At 42.3% G+C, this 24,252-nt stretch overlaps 2 long non-coding RNA genes across 2 annotated transcripts; one reads left to right on the top strand and one right to left on the bottom strand.

Annotated features, from left to right (window-relative positions):
- Window positions 1–2,903: 2,903 nt before the first annotated feature.
- LOC107402620 (uncharacterized) lies at window positions 2,904–11,957 on the bottom strand. The gene is made up of 3 exons (XR_013042354.1): window positions 11,750–11,957; window positions 8,165–8,289; window positions 2,904–3,240 (listed from the first exon to the last, which is right to left on the bottom strand). It is a non-coding gene; the product is annotated as an uncharacterized LOC107402620 (long non-coding RNA).
- A 99-nt stretch (window positions 11,958–12,056) lies between these two features.
- On the top strand, window positions 12,057–13,812 carry LOC121832260 (uncharacterized). Its single transcript, XR_006075862.2, has 2 exons — window positions 12,057–12,209; window positions 13,633–13,812. It is a non-coding gene; the product is annotated as an uncharacterized LOC121832260 (long non-coding RNA).
- The last annotated feature ends 10,440 nt before the right edge of the window (window positions 13,813–24,252 follow it).

Below are 24,252 nucleotides of genomic sequence, written 5' to 3'. Positions count from 1 at the left end.
GATACTTTTAGTTTATTTATATCATGGAAAGTTTTCCTTTCTCCCGCAACTATGACAGATAGTTTTGCTGGGTACAGTAGTCTGGGTTGACATCTGTGGTCTTTCAGAAGTTGAAATACATTGCTCTGGACTCTTCTGGCTTTTAAAGTTTCCATTGAGAAATCAGCTGTTAATCTGATGGGTTCTCCTTTTGATGTGACTTGTGGCTTCACTCTTGAAGCTTTCAATGTCTTTTCTTTGTTCTGTATGTTTAGTGTCTTAACTACACTACACCGTGAATCATTTGTTTTCTGGTCTCATCTATTTGGCATTTTGTGTGTTTCTCATGTCTGTATGGGTCTGTCTTTCCTTAATTTGGGGAGCTTTTCTTCTGTGATCTTCTTGGAGGTCTGGTCTATGCCACTGACCTGGGGTTCTCTTTATCCCCTGTGCCTATTATTCATAGATTTGGTATTTCATAGTTCCTCAAGGCTCCTCCATGTTCCTTTTGTGTGTTTTTACACACTAATCATTTCCTTTCATTGACTGGCTCAATTGTTGAACTTTATCTTTGAGTCTTCAAGTTCCATCCTCTACTTGATCCATCCCACTGGTAAGGCTTTCCCTGAGGTTTTTGTAAATGGGTCTGTGAATTTTTCATTTCTAAATTCTTTTCAACTTGAGTTTTCTTCAGTGTTTCTGTCTCTCTATTGAGTTCTGTTTTCAAATCCTGCACTGTCTTTGTAATTTCATCCTGTCATTCACTTGTGTTTTCTAATGTATGGATGAGGATCTGAGCTGGGCCTGGGCCTTGAAAGAGGTTGCATGGGAGGAGGGAACCGAATCTGACTCACTGAGATAGCTCACAGGTGTGGCTCCTACCCAGACCTGGAGAGGCTTCATCGATGGTCCCTGCAGGATAAGGGTCCTGCATCCTCTTTGGATTTTCATGTTAGGAAAACTTGTATTTCTCTTGAGAGTACTATGGAATAGTTTCAAGTATGTCTTTACAGACCACATTAAATAAGACTTTCTGAGAGAATTCAGGAGAGAGAAGATAAACTGGGACATGCCCAAAGGCATCAGGAGTCTTCTTTCAGTTTGGGGCAACTGAAAGGCCAGTCTAAGGAATACCTTTCTGTATTAATCACTTTTCTACTGCTATGATAGAACACATGAAAAAAGCAACTTAAGAGGATTTATTCTTGGCACACGCTGGAGGGGATGTGGTCCATCATGACAGAAAATCATGACAGAGAAAGTGTGAGGGTGGGAGGTTGCCCACAACTAGATGAATCAGGAACCAAAGAGAGGACTAGAAACCTCAAGACCAGCCCCCCAATGATGCATTTCCTCCAGCTAGTCCCACCCCCAAGGTTTCAGAATTTAGCAAAAAAAGCACCACCAGATGGGAACGAAATGTTCATCTTATATTCCATCTGTTGCATGTAGAGAGAACTAGGTATTGCTCACACAAGCATTTTAATCAGGAAGACTTGTGAATCCATTTGGGACACTGAAGGCATATAAGAATGAAGAGAAAATTATGTAGGAATTTATACCATTTTCTTAGTTACATTTTTATTGCTGTGAAGAGACACCGTGACCACGACAACTCTTATAAAGGACAACATTTCATCATGGTGGCTCACTTTCAGTTACAGAGGTTCAGTCCATTATCATCATGGTAGGGAGCATGGCAGCATGCAGGCAGATGTGGTGCTGGAAATACCCGAGAGTCCTACATCTTGCTGGCAACAGGAAGTTGATTGATGTCACACTGAGGGAAGCTTGAGCAAAAGGGACCTCAAAGCCCACCCCTACAGTGACACACTTCTTCCAACAAGGCCACGCCCCCAATAGTGCTTCTCCCTTTGGGGGCCATTTTCTTTCAAAACACCACAATCATCTAGGGTAGAAGTTTATTGCCTGGAGTCCAAGAAAACCCACAGATCTGTTCTTGAGTCTGTGACAACCCCCCCAACCTCTAGAACTTGTGTGCAAAATTTGATTTTCATTCTTGTACAATCAGTTTTCATTGGCAGTGCGGGTCATGTTCAATATTTTTTGTTTGGTTTTTCAAAAGGATGTAAGATCCCAAGAAGGCACACTAATGATCCCCAAGCTGTTGTTTCACAGAACTGAATGTACTCTGTGACATCATTCAGTCCTTACAGATCAATTTGAGAAATACTGTGCATAAAATGTGTGTGTTGGCAATATATAATAAGCATGAAATTTAAAAGCTTATTAATATATTAAATTATTATGCAGCAAAGAAACCTGTTTTGCTAGCATTTTATATGACAGTGAAGCCTTGTGTCTTCAGAATATCTGGGAACATTTCCCAGGCACATTTGGTTCTTGGAGGTAAGTTTCAGCCATGTTGAATGAGGTTGTATTGCCTAAGTTCCCTGCCTCTTGCTGCTAAAAGCTCATCTTGAGAGCCCGTTGTTTAAAGATTCTTTGGTCTGTGTTCTCTGTGAGACTTGACTGATGTTAAGCTCTGCGTCTTAAACGTTCTTTGGAGGCCATGTGCTAAAGATTTGGTTACCACTGTGGTGCTGTGAGGAGGGGGCAGAAACTTGAAAAGATGGGATCTCGTTAGAGAAAGTCAGGTAGGTCATAGACATTTGCCTTGGAAAAGTATATCAAGACCCAAGCCACTTTCCTGGGTTTTTTTTTTTTGTTTGTTTGTTTGTTTTTTGTTTTTTGTTTTTGTTTGCTTCCTGAAGGCTCTAACAGGAGTGTTTCTGTTCCACAAGGTACACCCCAATGTGGTAGTCTGTCCTTTTATGAGCCCACAGTAATGGAGTCAGGCCCCTGTGACTTGAGACCTCTAAAAATGAACCAAAGATAAACCTGTCTTCCTTACAAGTTAATCACTTCAGGTATTTCGTGTAACAACAGAAGACTCATTAACATAACTGATCAGAAAAGTTGTAGGATGCTAGCACTGGAGAACTTCCAAGAGTCTAAATACATGCCATCTAGTTACACTCAATTTCCACAATTGTGATTGCAAGGCCATCCCACCTTTCCACTGTTCTGTCCCTGACATGGTTCTCTCCATGATTTCCCAGCAGGCAACTGAAAGGAGGGAGCAGATGTGATGGCTGATCTTCTAGAAGTATTTCCTGCTCTTCCTGAGCAGTTTCAGCTCCTTCCACTGTTCCTGGTAGTTCAGGGCCCCTCACGCCCTTGGCTCTGATGTATCCTTTATTGAATCTCAAGCAAGGAATTCTGGCCATCCAGACTTCACTGCCAAGGTAAACAGAACATTTCATTAAAAGGGTGCATCCTCACCCTTCTTTTCAGGAAAATTCACACATGAATGCTTCCATCTGGTGTCTGCGGTCACGGCCACGTGTTCTCTAAGAAGGAGCCCACCCATCTGCAGCTGGCAATGCCAAGTTGTCATCATACCCCCTAACCCTGCCACGGCTGGTGAGGTGTAGGGGAGATCTGGCTCCAGCTGGGCCGGCAGGGTTGCTTCCTTGGTGGTGGGATTTGTATTTTGCCAACCCTACCTACTCTGTTGGGGCTGTGGAGGCAGCCAAAAGCATGGAGATGCTGCAAAAGGCTTAAAGACAGAAAAAAAAAAATGGAAGATGAGTCATGTGGGTAGGAGGGAGACTTCCTAATCACGTTTGTGATGAGGCCTCATTAGATGTTATGGCCCAGGTTTGCTCCTGTCTGTCTGTCTGTCTCTGTTTCCCTTTCTACTCTCTCTTAAAACAAGGACAGTTTGGAGGTATTTTGGCAGTTTTTTGCTTTGTTACATTTATTTCTTTTTGTGTGTACATGTATATGTGTACCACAGTGTGTGCATGGAGGTCAGAGGATAACTTGTGGAAGTCAGTTCTCTCCTGTGGTTCTGGGGCTGAACTCAGGTCATCAGGCTTGGAAGCAAATGCCTTTACCTGCTGAGGCATCTTGCTGACCCTAGCCTGGAGCACTTGAAAAACTCAATTTTGTGGAATTTATTTGCAGGGCAATTTTCCAAGATACTGTGGTATTAAAAAAAAATTTTCTGGAAGTTTAAAATAGTAAGCATCCTTTGACTACCTTGTGATGCCTTTTCTAGCTCCAGGGAGCCCATCTTTAATGCTTCACCCATACATTTTAATAACTCATTATTGAATAACAAAGACAATGAATGAAACAGCTTCCATCATTGAAGTTCAATCATTAGGGCATGTAAGAGACAAACAATTTGTTTTAGAGAAATGTTTCATCTGTGTATTATAAAGAGAGACCAACTGTAATCTGGTAATAGAGAAATGCACAGAATTCCATCATTTCCCAAGTTAGGCAACTAAAGCAGATGTGGAGTTGATATAGGGACAAGCAGGCCTGATGCTTAAATGTGTGAGCCACTAAAAACAGCCACCACATTCCTGAGTTGTTGTGCTCCTTGGCTTGGGAACCAGCATTCCAAAATCCCCAGAACGCATCCCCACCATCAGCCAGGAGCCAGAGTCTCTGCTACCCTGGTATCATGTCATGTTGAATATTTGAAACAGGGAATGATTGCCTGTTTATCTTCCCAGATCTTTTAGGATTATTGTCATAGTGCAGAAAGTAGGCAGCCCACTTTAGTAATCTTCCATTAGTAAGAATTCGGCCCTGTCACCAAATCTCTTAAGAGGGGTAATTCATAGGGAATGGCAGCTCCCTTGAAACTCATCACTTAAGAGGTGCTTTATCTGTAGAGAGGAGGAGGAAAATGCATCAACCACAAAACTCCCTTGGAATGTGAAGGGATTTGACCCCAGAGCTATGGACAGAATGCCAGCTTGGAATCTGGGACTCCCAGAGCTGCCCAGGACAGGATGAGCATTGCTGGACAGTGTGTATTCAGCATATGGTAGGATGCCAAAGGGCATCTGGTCAACCTCACCCCACTTCCGTTTCTGTGGGCATTAAAGTTGAGAATCAGGCTGCAATTGTATTCTCTTTGGTGGCTGAACATCTTAGAGAGAGTGGGGTGACAAATTCAGATAATTAGATTGAATAAGATGAGTTTCCTGATAGGAAACTGACCCTTTTCCATCTCTATTGTTGTTTATACTAGTCTCTAGAAGTTAAATCCTAGCAGAGTGATCTGGATGTACAGGCAAATGACTTAAGTGTGCTTTGTGAAAGGATGTGATTGATTTCTAATCTTTCTGAAATTTAATTTCTTGTATTCCCTTTGCTCAAGCATACTCCTGTCTGAGCATTCATGGTCACTTCCAGACTGTTCATAGGAATGAGATGACTGAGAGCCTTGCCTTCAGAATTATCTGCAGACCCATTCGGCTCTGGCAGACATCTCTGACCTCTTGCTGTATGAAACCACTTTCTTTTCCTGTCTGCACTGTGGCCTCTGCCATCAATATCTTTGGACTTTCTCTTTTGTTACCTATTCTTTAAAAAAAAAAAATCTAAATTTTAATCAGTTCTAGTGAGGAACTTTGGCCTTATTAATTTTTATAATTCTTCTATTCAGTTATTTATAATTGAAGTATATCCAAAGTTCAGTCTGACTTCCTAGGTCAAGGGTATATGATTCTTCAAAGTAGTAAAAAGAAGGGCTTTGCTGGGACACAGCAAGATTGCTCCTGAAATTTAAAATAAACAAACAACATTCAAAGAGACAGCTAACAGAAGAATGTAATGGGAAGTAGATTTGGGGGTAAGGGGGACTGAATTTCAAAGCTGATGTCCTTTACTCTACAACAGAATATGGATGATAAAACTTGTTTGTTTTGGTTGAACAGCCAGAGTTGTTTCTTTGTGGATTTTCTTGCTACTGCCATGGAATCCCCAGGTGGTCAAATATTCAATGTCCTTAGCCACCAAGGAAAAGTGAATCAAAAATAAATTGAGATTCCAAGTCACCCTAGTCAGAATAGTTAACATCAAAGAAAGAAACATACATTAGCAAGAAGGTGGGGCTTGGGGGTGGGAAGACAAACAGTTATAGGTTGCTGGTGGGGATGTAAATTAGTACAGTCACCGTGGAAATCAGTGCTGAGGTCCTCAAACTGAAAATTGGACTACAGTAGAATCCGGCTATTCTACTGGATTTACCCCTGTCCCCTCCCCCTAAAAAAAATCAAAGCTAACATGTGATAGAGATTCCTGCATATCCATGTTTACTCAAGAGTTATTTCCAATAGTCAAGTCATGAAATCACCCTCGATGGGTAAAGAAAATGTGGTACATATACTAAATGGAGTAATAGCCAGAAAGAAGAGCAAAAGCAAGTTATTTGCAGGAAAATGAATAGCACTAGAGATCATCGGGTTAAGTAAAATAACTGGATTCAGATGACAAGCATCAGATATCTTTCCTCATATGTGAAATCTAGTGAGAAACAAAAATCATGGATGCAGAAGGAGGAACAATGAGAAAAGAGGGAGGGTCTGAGGAGGGGTTAGAAGTGAGAGGTTGTGGTAATGGGGATGAATATGATCTAAGTATATTGTATGTATGTATGAATGTGCCATAAAAATCCATTAGTTTATGTAATTCATGTACACTGAAAACAACATGGAAAGCCAAAGGTAATGTTTCCAGTGTGGGAACCCAAACCGAGAATATCTAAGTAAGTTATGAGTTACTTTCAGAGTTACCTGATGGCTTGGCTTTCTGTCCTTTAAAAAAGAAATATTCTGAGGTTATTTTTACGGGAGTAAAAGTGAAAAACAAGTTATGCCTACAACCCACAGATTTTCAGGTCCTGTGAAGGCACAATGAATATTTATTTTACTTGGAACTATGTCCCCAGAGCCCAGTACAATGTCTGTCCCATAGCATGTGCTTATTTGGTAAATATTTATTGACACATATTACAAATGATGTCTGAATCAGTATTTCAGAAGTCCATAAGCAGTTCCAGATTAAGGACACCACAACAGAATTTTTATTGCTAGCCACAAGTGGCTATTTGATCAATTTCATCCTGTCTAGAGAATGTGTGTGATATCCACATTGGAAATCCTTTGGGGGAAAAAAAGGGAAAAAAAACCCTCATCAGCAGCTGCTTCTGAAATTTCAAAAGATTTCCTTAATTACAAGACAGATGTAGTCATTGCTTTTGAAGTGAGCTCTTTATCTCTAACACCGCCGAGGATCCGTCTTTACAGTGGAGCTATAGGAACAGAGGTAGATTGATAGTGATGAAGAAGTACATGGCTGGTATCACTGCTGTTCATCTCTAGATTCAGATGAACTGCTCAGTCTCTGCTGAACTGAACTGGAGACGTGAATTCTGCCTTTGTATCTCTAATAGACCAAAATGCCATTATTCAAGTGCAAACATTATTTTAACATGGCTTTAGGCGTAGACCATTTTGAACAGTTCCTTGGAAACATTTCTGAATGGCACATGGTTTTAAATGCATTTACTGAGTGAGTGAGTGAGTGAGTGAGTATAAGACAAGATAATAAATCAATGAATATGAAGGTTTGCTCCTTGATTTTATTAGAAGGCACAAAAAGAAGCATTTTATAAATGACAAGGGGGCGGCATTCTTTTAAGTTTTAGGAACTTCTAACAACCAGGTCAGCCACTTCCGTTAATATCAGTAACACTAACTACCAAGTAGTAATAATAGTAATCAGCAGAGGCAACCTGGACGTGATTAGCAAAGTAACTACTAAAAGGAATGAGTGAAAAATTAAGCTGCAACAGTGAGCCTCAAATGAAATCCATAAGCCTTGGCCGGCACTTATGTTCACTCTTGCTCACAGCTCTTTTGATGAACGTCCTTGTGAGTCCGCCAGCCTGCTTGCTGGAGGAGAGGGTTTGTGAGAAGCAATGATTTCAGAAATGCAGTACACTAATAAAAGAGAGAGCACCTTCCAGTCCTCTGAGCATGGAACTATGATATGAAAATATTATAAAAAGGCCAGATTTTTTTTTTTTTTTTTTTTTTTTTTTGGTTTTTTCAAGACAGGGTTTCTCTGTGTAGCTTTGCGCCTTTCCTGGAGCTCACTTGGTAGCCCAGGCTGGCCTCGAACTCACAGAGATCCGCCTGCCTCTGCCTCCCGAGTGCTGGGATTAAAGGCGTGCGCCACCACGCCCGGCCAGATTTTGTTTTAATAGAAAGACACAGCAGCTGCAAGCCATCCCTGGGTGCTCACAGGACAGCATCATAAGCCAGTATCTGATATGTGATATCAAAATAACTACCTCTGATCCACATTCAGGTTCAGGTGGCAGCAGCAGTATCCAGCAATGATTAGTGATCAGACTAAATACAGGAACCGTGACTCCTGTCTGTATACTCCTTGGAGAGATGTGGGTAGCCAAGCGCACTGTGACAAGAAGCGACACAGAACGTCATTAAGCCCTCCAGTCAAGTTTCAATTGCCCCTTTTCCATTGCTCTGGCAATTAATGAAAAGTGATTTTGAAAACATTTTATCTTTGCCTTTGTTCTTCTTGAGCAAAAGTCAGACAATCAGCCATGCTAGCTTCTTCAGAAGTGAGAAGGTTTTGGTAAGGTGGGGTGGTGCTTTCTCGACCCTTCCATTCATAAGAACTTTTTTCCTACTGTGATTTTTAAGTTGACTTGAACTTGGAGATGGGTCTCTGATTTCTTGTGAGTCTGTGGTTCTGTAGTTCCAGAACCTGTAGTTGTGACCTTTGCCCACCTCCCAAAAAGAAGGGACTGGTTTGTTTAGAAAGGACAGTGACACTGTACAGGGATAGATATTCTCAAAGGAATGCAAATTTAGTACCTGAGATTCCTTACTTCTCCCACTGATTTGTAGGAAGCATGGATTGATGCAACACCACGTTCACCTAGGCTAGCAGTCCTCAACCTGTGGGTCCTGACCCCTTTGGGGGTCACATATCAGAAACTCTGCTGGCCTGGTCTACAGAGTGAGTTCTAGGATAGTCAGGGCTACACAGGGAAACCATGTCTCAGAAAAAAAAATCAGTTGTATACATTATGATTCATAACAGTAGCAAATTATAGTTATGAAGTAGCAATGAAATAACTTGTGGTTGGGGGGGTCACCACAACATGAGCAATTGTATTAAGGGGTCACAGCATTAGGAAGGTTGTGTTTCAGAGCATTTTCACTTGGCTGGGAGTTGATAACCCAAGTTCCAAACCAGTTTATTCTGAACACACCGGCCTGGCAAGACGGCTTTCCCAAAGAACAGCTTTGGCATCCGAGTGCGTATAATATTCAGATTATTTGATTTCCATGGTTTCTTTGCTTCTGCCAGTGCCCTAGTCATGATTTTCTGACCCCTGACCTGTCTACTCTAACAGGCAATCAACCATTTCCAGAGAAGTGAGGGTCCCCAGGTCTAACACATAGTGACGTTTGTTCAAGATACTTAGAGCTGGTGCCAAGTGTATAAGAAAACATGATTTATGGTCTCTGTTTGGCATTTATTTGTGCTCCAAAGCTCAGAGCATCATTTCCTCCAGAGGGTTTTGCATTTTTAACAAGAGATATATTTCCAGCTACACAATCTTGAGGAACTTTATTGTGTTCAATTTTTGAAAACCAAAACCCATTGAAATGAAGCAGTATTAACAATTTATTTTTGTATTGAACTAGTAGTTCTCAGTTTGGTCATATCAAGGAGCATTCCTTTATTAACAACTACTGGTGGTATTTCTGGGGAGGTCACAAAGCAACTTGTAGCATCCTTGATGGTTACAAATAAATGAAATACCAGCCCCACCCACTTCAGGAAACAGCATCCCTTCTGGGTGGGTAGCCTGTGTTTGGGTCTGAGGTAGAACTCTTGCAAAGTCCTTGAAGGCCCAGAATGGGCAGAGATCAGACAAATAGTCTGGATTTCAAACAAAGATGACTTCCTCAAAGGCAGAGTAAGTAGAGTCCTCATACTCAGTAAAAGGGTAGGTTTGATGGACGTTTTAGAAAGTCTGTTGCAAACAAGTTAAAATTAGCACAATTAAAAAGCAAGTTAACTTCCAAGATAAGAGCAGCAGTGCCTGTGCCCCACTAGAAGAGAGGAGATCCAACAAAGAGGGCACACCGAGGGTCCTAATGTTACCCAGAAAGCCCTGCATCTTCCAGAGTGATAATCTTCCCTCAGCCTTCCTTTGTTAGGAAAAACAAAGCAAAGGTGAAGAATGGCAGTGGAAAGGTTGGGCCCATCATAAGCACTGTGTGCCTTTGGAAGAGAATGCATTTATTGTGGATATGATGCTAGGTATCTCCCCCCCCCTGCCCCAGGCTCAATAAACCACAGAGTGCCACCTACACCCAGTTCCTTGTGAGTGTGACAGGGTCGAGCATCAGAGCTAGCAACCCTGACAGACTCCCAGACAACACAACACCACCTGTGTGAGACCACACTTCCAGAGCTGTGGTCCCAGCCTCACTCATTAGCTCTGAGATCCAAGGAAATGGAGGCACCTATGTTTGGGCAATTGTGAAAGAATTTGGATTTATCCTCGTACGTATGTCTGCATGTGAGAACTGCTGTGAAAAAGGCAATCCCATGGAAGCCTGGGGCCAACAAATGCCTTCTCATCCCTTTGCTAGTCATGAAGCAGGGGGATCCTCCAGGGAAGGAGGGAGAAGCAAGAGCTGCCACAGTACCCAGTGTCTTGTTTAATTGCCTTTTTTTGTGTTGTTTTGCTTTGTGTCGACATAGGAAAGTTGTGTTTGCCGTCAGAAGACTACTCAGTGCTCTGGAATAATGTCTTCACTCCTCCAGTTCGCGTGAGGTCTCAGTAAAAATGATGTTAGGAAGTGGGGAGCAGAAGCGCTAGTGAACTCTTCTATATAAGCTGTTGTGACAGGTCCTTGAACCTTGAAAGAGTGTTGGAATCCTGCACTGGCCTTGAGACTGCCTACTTTAACTCACAGAGCTACACAATGTTCAAGAGTCAAAGACATCACTATGTGAACTTCAACCAACTCTTGATTTAATGGCATTGTGGAGTTCTCAACTCTCAATCTATGTCATCTACATCTCTAGCCTTACTGACTATTACTTATATTTGTCTTATTTAGAGAACCATAAAATTATACCAAGCCATATCCTGAGATTCTAGAACTTGGAGTAGTCCCCTAAAGTCAAGTACTCTACCTTCAAAAAGAAAGCTCGTATGAGCTGCAGAACTCACAGCCCAACACAAAAATCCATGGCGAAGCTTGTAGAACAGCTGCATCATCTATATTCTCTATATATATGACTATATCTTCTATAGGCAGTATGAGGCATTTGGTTAGTTAAACAGGAGGCATTTGGTTAGTTATTCAGACATCATTGCGATTCTTACGCTTTTTGAGTTGGGTTTCTGAGTCTTGCAACTAACAACTCTGTAGCAGCAGGATTTTTGTGGATTATAGAGATGGTGGGGAAAGTCCCAGCATTATCCAGATCTTACCAAACAGATGTAACATGAAGTCAAGAGAAAACAGAACCATCTCTGACTCTACTGGTCCTCTCCCCATCCCTAGATACATCTAAATTATCATTCTAGCCCCTAGACATAACATCTCCAAAAAAGTAAGGACCAGATCCAAGGAGAGCATCGGCCATGCAGTCTTCTCTGTGAGCGTGTTCAGGAAGGGTGAGTGATTCCTCTCTGTGTCATCTTAGTTCTGTGAAACTCGTGCTCGAGAGACATGTAGGGCATTTTAAGCTCCCCTTGGGTCCTTGGAAATCAAGATGAACTGACGTTCAAGGGCGTTCTGAAGGTACATACAGAAGCAGCTTTGAAGTAGACTTTGGCAAAATAAGAAAGTAAAAGTGTTCCATGATCAGCACTCACCCTATCCTGAGTTCACTCTTCTCTCCAGGATACTCAAAGCTACGGTCTGGTTCTCCGGTGGGCCTCTGGACCTTCTTAGAGTATAGGACTATCCAGTGCTCAGAATGCTCCTCTCAACCACCCTCTGCACCAGATTTTCCCATCACATTGGCTGAAGATCATGCAGTCCAAACTGCAGACAAGTTTGCTTGCCATAGAGGATCTCAGAATAATATGAAAAATTGAAATGGTTCCAGAGAACACTCTAGAAGGTACGCTCTGTGAGGCAAGAGATCTTGTCTGCCCAGGGCATTCCAGAATCCCTAGCGCCTAGCTCAGTGTGTGATACACAGTGGATGCTCTGCAGATGGCTACAGACTACTCACTCTCTCTACCCTTGGCTCCATAAGTTCTTCCGAACTCCAACAAACGGAAAGTCTCCTCTGGACATCTGTGGGTAAAGAGTTGGTGAGATGTTTAGGTACCACAGAAATCTTGGCCAAGGATGCCTCAAGCAGCTTCCCAGTTCATTAAAATATTCTTTCCTCTGGCTCATAGCCAAGGCAGAGGCACAAGCAAAGCAGACTATTATTAAATGTAGACATTGTTGCTTTAAAACAGTGATTATCAAAGTCAGTCTCAGGACTAACAGCTTAAGCTCTACTCAGAGATGTGCTGAGCAGTATAAATACTGGACCCCAGAACCAATCTGCTGAATTACACATTGGCTTTGGAGCCTAATAGCTGCTTCCTGAATCTTTTCATTAGTTCCGACACACTAAAGCTTGAGATCTATTGCTATAAAGCATATAGTTGGGCCAGTTACTGTGAAGTAGAGAATAATAAATAAATAAATAAATAAATAAATAAATAAATAAATAAATAAATAAATAAATAAATAAATAAAAAGTCAGTGTTAATTTCTCACTTTTCATGACACCATTTGTAAAAGATATACAATAAATTATTCAGAAGTAATGGAATAGTTTGCCTACAACATACTTTTAAATGGTCCAGATTTATTTAAAAAGTTCTTTGTCATGCATATCTGACTCTTTCACTGCTTAAAAATATTTAAAGATAAAAATTTTAACAATGGCAATGGGGCTATTTTTTATATACCAAACTAGGAAGGAAGTCTGATTTGTGTTCACTCCAGCTGCTTTTATGCACTTTAAATGTAGTGCTAATACAAGACTATATATCCCATGTTGTATGGTTAAGTCCAACATGGAAAATGGCTTGTTCTACCAAGAACCATCTGTGTTTATTTTCACGTTGACCCACCCAAAGGTTTTGGACATTTTTTAAAACCACGTTGGTAAATGACACAACCTCCAAATCACATCAGACAGAGCCAACTTGGTTTCTCTGGGACTCTGTATCAGTGGGAAAGCATTTCTGCTGAACAGCATCTGCCTGTTGGTGTGTGGAAAAGGATGATATATAAAATTGAAAGACAGTGTTTTCTAATGACTGGCGAGATGACATTCACAGCTCCTTGTTCTCAGTGGCATCTCTAGTTCCCTGGCTGCAACCCCTGCTCTGAATTTTTCTCAAGTAGATTCTTCGTAAATCTTTCCATTACATGCGACTGAAATCCAGCAAAGAACAAAATACAGCTTGAGACCAGTACATACACTGGATTAGATTCAAGTATTCAAGGCTTTATCTAGCAGGAAGAATCCTTCTAGAGTTAGAGAGGAAGTGAATCAGGCCTGTAGACCTTGGCTAACTAACTTAGATGATTTGTAAACATGGGTGGCTGTTGGTTGTATGCTTTGAAGCCATTGTTCAATTTCTAAATAGCCAGTTCCATTTTCCTTGGGTGATGGCAACATATTTGTTCAGGAGTGTTTATGACTGGAAGATTCCCTTCCAACTACCAAGTGTTTCTTTCCCAGTCATAGTCCGTCGGAAGAACTCAATCTCATCGGTTATGTCACGAAGGAAGAAGAGCACATTTGCTTTAATGGAGTTTATTTGGAGCATCCTGCCGCTAATGTGAACACACAGATTGGGCAAGTTCCACCAGCATAACTTTAAAACTATTTGTACTCAATTAAATGTTTATTTAAAATTTTTTCTTTCGCTTTTTGGTGCTGTAAATGTATTGTTCATTTTTCGCATACCAGGCACTGTTGTTTAGTCTCAAGGGCATTACTCGTTACAAATTTAACAACTGTGACATATTAAAAACAACATTTAGGGAAGAAATTAGGTTTGGGAGGATGTGACCAGATGTTTCTGTGGTGTTTCACCAAAATGTCACTTAAATGCCAGCAAGATTTTAGAAGGAAATTTCCCCCCAAAGTCTCTTTAGCCATCTAACTGACCCCAGAATCCATTGCTTACGGAGTTTCATGAGGAAACCACTTGATTTTCATTTTAATCACAGTTTTCTTGAGGGTATGTGATTTCTTCTCTGTGTCAGCTTTCTTTTACAAATTTACTACAACAATTGACAAAACTGTGACAAATTTAGTGCCTTTGTGACCCGAGTTTTGGCTGAAGTGGGGTTCTCATACCTGTCTCCCACGGCTGCTACGAAAATTAAGTAAGAGACTATATGAGACAATCTCAGCTAAGGATGACACTTCAAATAGTGTCATTACTATTACAGAGAGTGCTGTTTGTTGACTGACTTGATTGGGTTCCAATCCTCCCTCAAACAAACAAACAAACAAACAAACAAACAAACAAAACCGCTAAATGTCCTAGTGCTCCTTGGCTTAGAAGAAAAGCATTCTTCCTGGAAGCTTCTCCAGGAGTTGGTGTCTGATTGAGATTGTCAGTTCACGCTAGACGAAAAACAAGTCTGCCTAAAGACAACTATGAGATAGGGCCATTCCTATGTTCAGGGAAGTTAGGTTAGACATCTCAGAGAGGACCCTGAAATCTAGAGAGGAGCTAGAAAGAAGCCCGAAGTTAAGAACAAAAGGGGTAGAGAGTGGACCCCTGGTGGGCCCCCCCCCAGCTCCTGTGGGGAGTCTGTGGGTACCTGGGAGTCAGAAGAGGAGAAGACCAAGACCCTGGAGTTTTCACAATGTGGTTCACATTCAACAACACACAAAAACATGAAAGTGGAGTAAACGCTTGTACCACGGAGGTTTTTCAAGGAAAAGGGGATAAGCTGGATCCAAAAATATTACGCAGGGTGGAGACATTCCAAGCATGCCATTCCATGCCGGTGCCAATGGAATGTGGGGACAGCAAAGGAACAATGGTCAAGGCTGGGGAGACTGAGAGGTCTGGGGAAATTCTGAATACAAAAAACAAGTGGTGAAAAGTGTCCACTGCCCCCCCACCACACACACACCCAGGTTTCCCCTTATCAGCTACAGATTCCAAGATGTAGTGCTAAGTGATTATAGCTGTGTTTTGCACACGTACACATGCACGCACATACACACGCTGAACCAGAAGGAGATATTGGGCAAATGGTTTGTTAACGTTTCAATCCTGAACTCAAAATAATACTTTGGTCTCTTTCCATTTTCCTGCATTCCAGGTGGGGTAAGCCTCCATAAAGAAAGTTTGTCCATTTTGAAAAATAAATACAAACAGCTTTCCGAATTAATCTAGAAGCTTCTGAACATGAAGGGGCACAGTCTTCCACGCATTTCCTTATCCTGGGAATGCTATCGTCATGGTTGTTGTTTTGACCCCATCCACAGTTGTGATCCTTTGAAACATGAGAGGATTTTTGATTTTGAAAGCCTCCCTGTGACTCCCAAGAACTCTGTTGGCTCACAGTTCATGCGAATTGGCTGCATCTGCTTTCTGTTTATGGGAATCCAGCTTCACTCTTTTTGGTAGATAAACTGAGGAAATGAGAGAAACATGGCTCTCCAAAAATGATATTTTTGGAGGCTTTTTCAATAAAAATTTTAGTTAAGTAATTTTGGAAAAAAAAAAAACCACATTGTATAAATTTCACTAAGAGGCATTTGTCTCTTTTTCTTTGGGCAATGTATTTAACCAAAGAAGAACAATTCAGTTGCCTGGAGATAGAATGACTCAGTGTTTCTCCAAGGTGGGGTTCAGTGCACCTGAATCACAGTCACCTGGAGACTGAAAACTTTAGATTCCTGGGCTCTGCTCCAGCCCTGTGAGTCAGGATCCTCCGGACAGCAATGAGGAAGCTGTATGTTTAAATGAGTTTGGCAGGTGATTCATATGTTTTTGTATGTAAGGGAACATGGATCTTCAAAACAGAAATCAGTGTTTGATCTTGAATGAAACATCTATCTCCCCCACCTCCACGGTGCAGGGAACGTCAGTGGAAGAGAGGGTGGGAAGAACGTAAAAGCTAAGGACAGGGAGGAGTGCTAAGAGACATCTTCTGGATGTGACAGAGCCATTGCAGGCAAGGATTCTCACAGAAGCCATGGGTACCTGCACAAGACCTGCTGAAGTCTAAGTCTCATGGCCAAGAGAAGAGACTCATGAGGACCCCAGCCCTCCCTGAGGAGCCATGGGCAGTCAGAAATAGTTACTGGGAGAGGAGAGTTGTATTCCTCAGTGATGTAGCTGGAGTAAGTTGCCTTCACTCAAGAAAATAGCCCTGTACTCATGCTCATGCAAACAATTGTAATAAAATACAGTGGTGTGGACACACACAGAGACATGAAAGTAAGAGGGGCTTTTTGGGGAGACAGGGTTTCCGTGGGAGCATGAGAGATAGAAGAGAGGACGTGGGTGGACAAAATATATACAACATATATACAATGTAATATAATACATGGTAATATATAATAATATATAATATAGAAACATGTAATATAATCATATATTAATGTATGTAATTGTTGAAGGATAAGTAATAAAATAAAAATCAGCTACCAAAAACAAAAATGCCTTCACTCAGGAGCCCCCCTCGCTCTGACGAAAGGGTCAGAGTCAAGGTGTCTTTGGAAAAAAGAAGCCCAGTTTGAACCCAATGAACTTGACTCTCCATCTTCTCAATGTTTCTACTTTTGTTTGCTCAATCACGCAGCTTCCTTCACACGGTACAGCACCGGAATTGAGTACCTACCCCGAAACAGTTAACTGTGGCTCCTCGGTGCTGATTAATGCTCGGTGACCATGAGTGGCATTTTAAAGAGAGACAGAGACACTAGCCACAGAGCTGCATGACAGCTTTGGGATGTTGGGTAGATCTGTGTCTCTGATGGTACTTTCCCAGGGTAGTGGTTCTTGACCTTAATTGCATGGCAGAACCTCATGGATTTAAAACTCCTCCATCCCAGACTACACTCCAGACCAAAGTCATTACAACCTGGAAGATCGGATGCAGGCATCTGAGCTGTGTAAATCTCCCTGCGGATTCCAGTGCACAGTCAAGGCCATGGCTTCTGTCCTAGGGCATCTGGAGAAAGTGCAGTCATTGTAACATCTGTGTGGATCATCAGTATTTTTCTCTGCTGACAGAACTCTTTATTTCCTATGTTTAAGGCTATATGAGTAGTTTAGGAGGCCTCTTTGGGTTAAAACGTGTTTCAGAGAGAGAATTTGAACATTTCTTTAGTGTTTAGCCACCACTGTCGGAGCTCCAGCCTAGTCTGCTGCTGTGAACCATGACTGGCATTTCAAGCCTTCATCTATAGACTTATACCAGTGTGTTCTGCCCTGGCCTGGCCTTGAAATACAGGACACCAGCACTTCCTTTTGTCTGTCTCAAGATGATGTACGAAATTTATCAGTCTTCAGCTCTTTTCTGCATTCTCAAGAGCCAGTAACAGATCTCCAGTGAGCTGAAACAGGGTAAGTTGTTTTAAACCAGTGACTGCTTAATAAATTTGCACCGGACAGCTCCTACAGCCAATTTCCCAGGGTATCAGAGCAACACGGCAAGAAAAATTATTTCCATTAAACACCACAAAAATGTCTTTCCTGTGATACTTCACTAGGAGGGAGACATGTGCAGGAGTCTCAGTCACAAAACAGGAAAGCAATGTTTGAAAGTTAAATTAAAAAGTAAAGCATAGTTAAGATTTTATTGAGCTTAAACTCCACTCCTACCCTCTAAACATATAAATCTGTTCTGTGCTCTATGTCTCCCACTCAGATGGGTGATAAATTTCGGATGCTGGACTCTTATGTCTCTAAAAATAACGTTTACCTAAAGTGAAGTGCAACATCTGGGCCCACTGGGAGAGCGTGGAGTGGCCTTGCAGTTAATTGTTTGTGTGGACAGGTTAGGGTGCCCAGCGTTGAAAACGATAGCTGTTGTTTCTCTTGGCCTCACCCACCACAGGTGAGGAGGGCTATCACACGGACTTTCCCAGAGGTCTGCTCCTTCATGCAGAATGTCACCATCAATGCCATGACATCGAGGAGATGGAGTATTTCCAACGCATCACTTGGGCTGAGGGACCCTCGGTCCCCAGAGACACCTTGGCTCCTGTGGTTGAGAGGGATGTAAGAGGTACCCTTCCACATCCCAGTGTTTCATAGTGAGTGCCATCAGGACTGACCCATGGGTCTGTGACACTCTCAGAGGAGGGCTTCAACGTGACCTCCAACAGAAGGGGTTGCATGCACATCACAGTGGGCATTGAGATGGCTCACGTGAGAGGATTCTATGGGTTGTCGAAGGAGGAACGGTAGAAGGTTGATCATGGTGAGAACTCTTTCCAACACTCCCCTCCGCATCCCAAAACAGCTAATACCATGGAAAAAGAAGCCTTCTGAAGGAATGTGAAAGCAAGCAGCTGTCCAGGGCCATCCTGGGAAATGATAGTCTTTCTTTCCGTTCTTTTTTTTTTTTATTTTTTGAGGGGGATGGTAAAGGATAACATCGCAGTCAGTCCTGAAATAAATCTTTAACATCTCTAGATCTTTGTATAAATTTGAGTCTAAACATTTTTATCCACAATATAAATTTTTCCAGGCACCGACTCAAGACCTGGGAGTTATCCCTTCTCGTTTTGCCCTCTTTCCAGACCAAACTCTGTTTGTTAGTCCTTCTCTCCCGCTCTCTTGACCTCACTGTAAGACCTGATTGCCTCATGCCGGTCTATGCTAAAAGATTCCTTACTCACCCTTGGACCGCAATCTTTCAGAATTAAAGGTCACTAATACCCCTCGCCAAGGCAGCCTTTTTGGTTTGCTCTTGGGCACAAATGGCTTCTCTGTCTAACCTCTCTGTGGCTCTTCTAGCGATTCCTCAGTAAGATGGCAGCAACTCATCCAGGTGGTCAAGGACTTGGCAGTTTGATTCCAGATCGTACCCTGGTCCTCTGTTGCTGTGGGATGGTCTGTATGTCAAATTGCTCTGATTGGTCAATAAATAAAACACTGATTGGCCAGTGGCCAGGCAGGAAGTAGGTGGGACAAGGAGAGAGGAGAATTCTGGGAAACGGAAGGCTGAAGCAGAGAGACACTGCCAGCCGCAGCCATGACCAGCAGCATGTGAAGACGCCGGTAAGCCACCAGCCACGTGGCAAGATATAGATTTATGGAAATGGATTAATTTAAGCTATAAGAACAGTTAGCAAGAAGCCTGCCACGGCCATACAGTTTGTAAGCAATATAAGTCTCTGTGTTTACTTGGTTGGGTCTGAGCGGCTGTGGGACTGGCGGGTGACAGAGATTTGTCCTGACTGTGGGCAAGGCAGGAAAACTCTAGCTATACTCTGTGGCTCCCATGCTCTGGCCACACAGCTCATCTGCACTGCTGGTCCTTAACCTTCACTTCTCCCCTCCTCGCCAAGGCATAGACCAATCTCTCCACCTGGACCACCACTTCTTCCTGTCTCTCCTGGAGATTAAGTCCTTACTTGTTCCCCCCAAACCCCAGCTCACAAATCTCCCTTTCTTTCATGAAGCCACCTTAGCCTCCCCATGGCTGGGCACTTGGTGAGGCCTGCTCTTCACGCCCATCCCAGGGACTGTGTTGTGTAGAGGCTTTGAAGGCCAATTTAGTTCGTCCACTGACGGCGATTTCCAGGAGTGTGCCTCACCCTCGGGTCCTTCACCTTCGATGTGTTGGACCAGTGAATGACTGAATGAAAGAATAAAGGTGGGTGCCACAGAACCTGGAGTTGTGGTGCACACCTGTAGTCCAAGTCCCTGTGAAATGGAGGTGGAAATATTGTGAATATAGGCCCAGTCTAGGGTAGCTAAAAAATGCTGTCTTCAAAATAAAAACAACAACAATGAATTGAGCCAGAGCGGCTTTCTTCTATTCCAGTCTTCAAAACAGGATATTACACACAGAGAATGGAGGCTGGAGAGTCCCTGGTCTAACCTGAGAACAACTGCTAGTTCTAAAAATGTGGATTTGTGGTAAGGAGAACCTGGCGCCTTTGAGAGAAGGTCAGTTTTAAGGATCATCTATGTGTTAGAGACTTATCTGAATAAATGGATCCTCCCTCGCCTCTGGAATTTCTATGATAGAAAGGGTCAGAGGGATTTATTGTAGTCATAAAACATGTATTTTAGTATGCTAACCAAAGATTGCACAACTCTGAAAGCGTGAGGCTCAAAGCTGGCAAGTATGTGGTGTGAGCGGCCCTGGAGCTGTCTGAGGGGATGGCCACTGGTGTGTGTTTGCTCTGGCATCCTGGCAACAGGGTGTGAGCAGCTTTGGGGTTCACACACTGAAAGGTAAAAGACAGCTTGAGAAAGAAATGCTTCATTGCATTGAAATGGGACGAGGAGTTCCCAATCCTGGCCAGTTAGTTGGTATCACAAGAAGGCCACTGTTAATACTGGGGAATAAAAGCTGATTTGTGTTATTCTCAAATTATTCTTATAAGCAGAAGCTATGAACCAATATGAACCATCACATTTAGACAGAACGGGGACACGTCTCTACAAGGAGGGGACAAGGGTCTTGTTGCCCCGGTTTGCCACCTAATCCCCCCTTACCTTGACTACATGAATAGGAACAGCCTGGAAAATCCCTTCCAGGATTGGCAGCTGAAAGTAAGTTGACTGAGCCAGCCCACTCCCTGACCTTTTCTTTAATACTCCGTGTTTATATCAAAACCTGTTAATGACTGCCCATCTTGTCTCCTGGTCTCACTGTTTAGCTATCCTTAGCTTTTTAATTTGTAATAAGAGAGTAAGTATAATACTTTCCGGCCCATGGGATTATAATGAAGATTAAATAACAAATGTGCAAACGTATAATTGAAAGGTGTTTGTGGGCTGGGAGATAGCTCAGTAGCAGAATGTTGTCTGGCATGAGGGAGGTCTTCCTCTGCCTGCTGGTCTTGCATGGCTAGAAAACAAACAAAACCATAATGGCAACATCCTTGCTTGGAATATACTGAGGTATCCCCTGCAGAATCATTTGTCAAGCCTGGAGATCATGGTGTCCCACCTGGCCTGTGATCAGGACAAATCTCTCTCACCTGCCAGTCCTGCAGCCGCTTGGACCCAAGTAAACACATAGAGGCTTATATTAATTAAACTGTATGGCCCAATAGCTCAGGCATCTTGCTAGCTAGATCTTACATCTTAATTTAACCCATTTCTATTAATCTATAAATTGCTTGTGACTTTTACATCTTGCTTCCTCTGTGTCTGGCTGGCAACTCTTGACTCAGCCTTCCTCTTCCCAGAATTCTTCTCTCTCTTTGTCTCGCCTATACTTCCTGCCTGGCTACTGGCCAATCAGCACTTTATTTATTAACCAATCAGAGCAACACATTCACAGCATACAGAGTGGTATCCACAGCATTCTGGTTTAGGAAGTTGGCCTTAGCTGCAAAAACCAGGGAACCAGGGGCAGGTCCTTGTGGTATCTTGACTTTGGTTTGTTCATATTTGTGTTTTCTCTTCCCTTCCCTCCCTTCCTCCCCTCTCTGTCTACCAGGAGGCAACAGTTCTCTTCTTCTACTGCCGTGATCCCAAGTACATGGGACCAAGGGATCATAACCTGAGCCCTCTGTCATTAGGAGCTAAAACAAATCTTTCCTTTTAAAATATCATTGATGTGAGATACATTGTCACAGTCACAGGATGAGGAAACCAAGACAAACACCAAAAACATCATGTGTGTTTGTAGCTTCTAAAATGCTGACAGTATATGCTGCATGTATTGGTGAAGTTATTCAGGTAAACCACTGGTTGCCTACCTTCTGGCTTGTATTTCATTCTTTAATTTATATTGTCTTCAATGCAAATTTGGCTAGACAGATATGTGTATAGATGCACATGTAAATCTGTCTAAAACAAACATTATTTTTATCAACAATCACATTTTATTAAATAACAAGCAAGTTAGATGTGAACCCAAACTAGACCAAGCTGAACGGATCTTACACATAGTGTTCACGTGGTTGTAAAGACAGCTATATTCTCTCAACACTGAGAAGATGGCCATCAGTTCAGTGGACCCATGCTGTTCCACAGCTATTTGGCTTCCACAGTAATGATAACCATGTTGCTGACCTCACTACATCTTTTAGTATGGAGTTTTGATTTCTAGTCTGGAGTATGTTCTTTTTAAGACCTTTAGGATCTCACAAACAGGCAAATAGGTTGACTGACACTTGTCCCGTTCCTGCTTTAATGGCCTGTTCCAGTCACTCATCTTGTTGTTGCATTTGCTCATCCATTCACCCAGTGGGTCTTTACTTGGCTCACCATGCACTGAAATATCACTTGCACACTGGCAGGCACCCCCTCATACCACACAGCTCTATCAGCTGGAGTTAGAGCAGTATTTTAATTTTTCATAAATTTTTGTTTTCATGAAGGGGAAAGGTTAATAAATAACTACCTAAGATAATTTGAGGTATTAAGAGGCATTGTGAAGCAATGGGAACAGTAGCTGGTGATTCCCCATTGTTGCATCCTTTGACTGCTTGGTTCCTGGAACTCTGAGTAGGGGTCCCAAGGAAATGAGGAAAGGACAAACTAACAGACACACAGAAAGGCTGGGGTTGGGTGGTCCCAGCTCTCAGATGTAGAGGCTGCAGCGGAAGCAATCAAGGAGGAGGCAGGTTTAGCTGACCTCTGTAGGAGCAGTTCTATAGGGGAGCAGTCTTCAGGCTGTAAATATGCAAGATCGGGGGGAATTCCAGTGGGTATTTTCTGCACACACTTTCAATATTCACACTCAAAACCCCAAGGAAGGCTTTTGGCACAGCCATATCTGAATGGAATGGCAGAAGTCACAAAGCCAGCACAGCTGCTTGACAAAGATCCAGCAAAGCTGAGCCACATCATGGCTGCCATGCCACCTTTGGTTTTCATCTCCACCTGTTACATACTTGGGGCATTTTTAATATTTGTACAGTTTGAGGATATTGGATTTATGGAAAATTCCCTATGAATCATTAATGCTGCTTCTAAGCTTATCCAGGAAAGTCCTGAACATACATACTTTGAGGGAGATATCCTTATCTACTTGAAGGTCTTCCTTATGCCTTGGAGGTTGTGACACATAAAGAAGAAGCCAGAGGTCTCTTCATGAGGCTATGAGACATTCTTGAAACATTTGTCCCTATACTTACATTGGAACAAGATATTCAAAACAAAGTAAATTCAAAAAGGTCAACAAGATTCGGTGGGCTAGAGGAATTGTCCACAGTTCAGATTACAAGCCTCTTTCCACTGTATACTCAGAAAATTATGTGGCATACAACTCTGTCCTACATAGAGACATATTGATGAACAAAATGTGGAGAGGAAAGATGATAAAAGTATGAAATATTAGGACCTCCCTCTCTTAGAAGTTAGCTAATGTAGAGCCACTTTAATGTCATATGACCAAGGAACAACAGAATGCCAAGGTTAGACATATAGACCAATTCTATAAAGATATAAATGTCAACATTGATTGTATTATGCCAGAATTTGAATAATAACTGCAGCAGCTTTAGCCTGAGTATTTTTCCTGGGCACTCTGACCACTAAGAGTTAGTAATACATTGCTTGAGATATGGCAAAATGCCCAGGATGGTTGAAGATTTTGTTTTGGTCTAATGTCCTTGAAGCAACCAAAACAACCAGCCTGAGGACAGGCAGTCATGTGCCTCTAGATTATCAAAAATTGGGTTATGGGGTTAATGAGTGTAGCTAGATTTTCCTGCCTTGCCCACAGTCAGGACAAATCTTTGTCACCCGCCAGTCCCACAGCCGTTCAGACCCAAACAAGTAAACACAGAGACTTATATTGCTTACAAACTGTATGGCCATGGCAGGCTTCTTGCTAACTGTTCTTATAGCTTAAATTAATCCATTTCCATAAATCTATACCTTGCCATGTGGCTCGTGGCTTACCGGTGTCTTCACATGCGGCTTGTCATGGTGGCAGCTGGCAGTGTCTCTCTCTGCCTTCCTGTCCCTCAATCCTCCTCTCTGTTAATCCCGCCTATACTTACTGCCTGGCCACTGGCCAATCAGTGTTTTATTTATTGACCTATCAGAGCAATTTAACATACAGACCATTCCACAGCAAATGAGTAAGAATGATAACTCTGTTAATTAATGATGTCAAAACTTGAGGGAAAATGATTGGAAATGATAACTCTGTTCTGTCATAGTTTTATTAATGATGACTT

The sequence above is a fragment of the Peromyscus maniculatus genome, chromosome 9 (genome assembly GCF_049852395.1).
Source record: "Peromyscus maniculatus bairdii isolate BWxNUB_F1_BW_parent chromosome 9, HU_Pman_BW_mat_3.1, whole genome shotgun sequence".
NCBI classification, from domain to species: domain Eukaryota; kingdom Metazoa; phylum Chordata; class Mammalia; order Rodentia; family Cricetidae; genus Peromyscus; species Peromyscus maniculatus.
The sequence above is the reverse complement of the archived record's forward strand: the minus strand, read 5'-3'. Positions and strand labels throughout refer to the sequence as shown.